This window comes from Nansenia antarctica (genome assembly GCF_963989245.1).
Source record: "Nansenia antarctica genome assembly, chromosome: 14".
NCBI lineage: Eukaryota > Metazoa > Chordata > Actinopteri > Argentiniformes > Microstomatidae > Nansenia > Nansenia antarctica.
In genome coordinates this window covers 9282965-9286204 of record NC_137684.1, presented here as the reverse complement: position 1 = coordinate 9286204, position 3240 = coordinate 9282965, and the positions used below count along the sequence as shown (strand labels likewise).

At 40.1% G+C, this 3240-nt stretch overlaps 1 long non-coding RNA gene across 1 annotated transcript; it reads left to right on the top strand.

Annotated features, from left to right (window-relative positions):
• The first annotated feature begins 1301 nt into the window (after positions 1–1301).
• Positions 1302–2676, top strand: LOC308170254. Its single transcript, XR_013937782.1, has 3 exons — positions 1302–1628; positions 1712–1823; positions 1953–2676. It is a non-coding gene; the product is annotated as an uncharacterized lncRNA (long non-coding RNA).
• The last annotated feature ends 564 nt before the right edge of the window (positions 2677–3240 follow it).

Sequence of the window (3240 nt, the reverse complement as noted above, 5' to 3'; positions counted from 1 at the left end):
GGGTGTGGTGATGCTGTCCAGCACCAAAGGGCCTCAGCTAAAGCAGGGTGTGAACGTTGCCCAGCTGAAGCCGTTCAACAGGCCTAATTTGAGAGGTATTATTATTGTTAATACAAGGACATACACTAAGTGTGTATGTGCAGTAACTGTATGTATGTGATACTTGCATAATACTGTATCCTCTCCATCAGAGTCCAGAGAGCCTGAGCCACTACGCAATCATCTTTTGTATGTTTGCTATTGATTTAAAGTATGTTTTATATCTATTACTTGTAGCTAAATTATGTACTGGACCCACAAAGATCTGAAATGGAGATCATTGTGAAGGAGGGGGATGTCTGCCTGTTGCGGAAGGACTTTTGGAGCTTGGGCCTTCCTCAGCTCATGGAGTCCAATGTACGTATAGAATAGAAAGTTGAATTGCCATATATAACCAGAACAGGTACATTGGAATTCTTGTCATTGCTTGTCCTCACAGTAACTTATCGGCACAAGTTACTTACTTATATTACTCTGTTGCAGATTGGAAACGCATGTTTCAGATTCATCAAAGAGGCCACACAAAAACATGTAAGGTTTTGTTATTTGTTACCATGTGTTGTTCGTGTCGTTCAATGAGAAACAGGATCTTTTTATAACTTTTATTAACGTGCTCCGTTTACATCAACTGCATCTAGCTAGTACCTATTCTGTCGCTACCACTACATCATCTCCGGTCCTGTCCTATAACAAGGACCTCTACTGACACCTAGTGGTAGGAGTATCCAATCGTCACATCCTCCTTTCTTTGAGGTAAGAAAAATAACAAACAGCTAACAGCTCAAGTTACACAAATTACAGGTATCAGCTACAATCTTAACTGCAGCTATGTCCTTAAAGCATTTTACTGAAACACACAACCAAACATGTTTACTATGAACTAACCCTTAAACATTATTTTATATGTATAACATATCAACTCAAAACATTAAACACATTCTTACACATTCATGCTTATTGTCTTTCCTTTCCTTTTTTTTTTTTACAAGTTCAGTCTATCAGGCTTTGTGATGTGTCTTGTGGATCTTCTTATCACAGGTTCACTTGACATGTGTGTGTTAGTGTGTGGTTCAGTATATCTGTCTGTGTTACAGTCACTTGGAAGTGGACGGATGGGCTCAGACTCACTGCAGGCTTCACTGAGCTCTGGAACAGCTTCTGGAGTTTTTTAGGAGACTGCGGCGATTGCGTCTGAAGATTTGTCCTTCTTCTGTTCTCACCGTGAATGACCGTGGAGCGACTTCGTCAAGAACAGTGGCTTTTGTCTTCCATCCATCAGGACCTTGAATCCTGACTGTGTCGTCGCTTGAGAGTGGTGGAAGCTGCTTGGCTGTTCTGTCATAGAATGACTTCTGCTTCATCTTCTGTAGCTGTAGCTTTTGTTTCAGCTTTGGACGTCTTCTTTGCTGTGAGTAACTCGGCAGTGTGGTACGAAGCTTTCTCTTCATGAGCAACTCAGCAGGTGACAGTCCACACTCAAGAGCCACGGGCAGAGGTTTGCCCACTGGACCGATGAGGCCAGAGCGTTGCTCGAAGGGTCACTGCAGCCGGTTTTCAGGGTCCCCAAGAAGCGGAAGAGGGAAGAGGAGGTGAGCATGATGCTGAATGGTAAATAATAGTGGTTTTTGTTAGTTCAATAGTTGTGATTGCACCATGCATTTTATTCCTTCAGTGTGAGCGGTCTGACAGTGTGGTGGGCAGCAATGCCATAAGAAATGACCACAGCTATGCAACAATGCAAGAGGAAGACGCCAAGAAAAAGAGGACAGAAGACGACAACTAGGGTATGTTTCTCTTCACCAGTACTGTATATTACTATAACCTTATATGAAAACGGTGCCACTACACCACTGGCTGTAGAACTGTTTCTATGGACCACTGTAAGAGGACTTTAAACTGTTTTTGTCTTGTAGACCGTGGCAAGTCCACCCTCCTGGGAGCGGAGTGGATGAACTAGAACGCCCACCGGTTGTAAGGGAAGGTCCAGGAGCCTGCTTTTCTGCAATTGGACAAAATACAGAGAGAGGAAATAGAGGCTAAATTGACACTGATTGAAGACGAAGAAGAACGTCAAGAATTGCTGGAAATATTTTTGTTTGAATTTGAACTTAAAATTGATTATGATTTATTTCTGTTAGAGGTCAAGGACAATCTTGGCATCCCTGTGTGCGCAAGTTTCAAGGCTCCCAGTTCGGAAGAGTGATTGATTAATTAGTGTGCTTGCAGTCGCAAATATAAAACTGAATCTGAACAGTAGTGTGAACTACATGTTGGTCACATTACCCCAAATGATAACGGTGGATGACCGATGGCCTTATTCACTTATTCCTTCCAGCTAGAGTCTGGATCTAGCTAGAGTTAGAGTCATGTCAGAGGGAGGGGCTTTTGACACGTGCATGCTGTCTGAGTCAGTCCATCCTCTCCATGGGCGTGGGTTAGATGTGGCTACAGGCCCCAAACATTTCCCAAATAAGATATATATGTATATGTACACATGCTATATTTCGGTTAACCTACACAATGTTTTTACTTGATTCCAGCTAATTTGTGAATGAATACGTTTTTGTTTGTGTATGGTCAATCCATTTTTATGTAAATATGGTTTCATGCTGTATTGATTTACAATAAATTCATTGCATTTCATTAAATCGTGTTGCTTTACTACAAAAAACACATCTGATTGAGGAAGACTACAAAACATTGAGAAAGGATTTGGTAAACCAAGTATTTCTTGCGTCATATGGTAAGAAGAGGGGTGGCCATAGTAATTAATACATCTCTACCATTCTCTGAAGAGAAAGTGATAAAAGATAATAGGAGAAGATATGTAATGGTTGACCCTATTACATTAACCATAGCTAAAGGTAATGAATCTTTTTTTCATTTCATACCCTAACTCTAACCCACTCTACCCATAACTAACTCTAACTCTACCCATACTCTAACGAATTAAAATGATTAACAAGCATAATGGCACAGAGAATGCAGAGATGTGTATATATACAAAGGGTTGAAATATATGTTATTATTATTATTATTACTTTATTATCACATAACAGCTATTTGAAGCAAACTATGGAAAATGTATAACTGAGTAGTGAAATACTCAGAAATAGTGAAATACATTCTTAGAAATGTCTACCGTGTCATAGTAATTAATACATCTCTACCATTCTCTGAAGAGAAAGTGATAAAAGATAA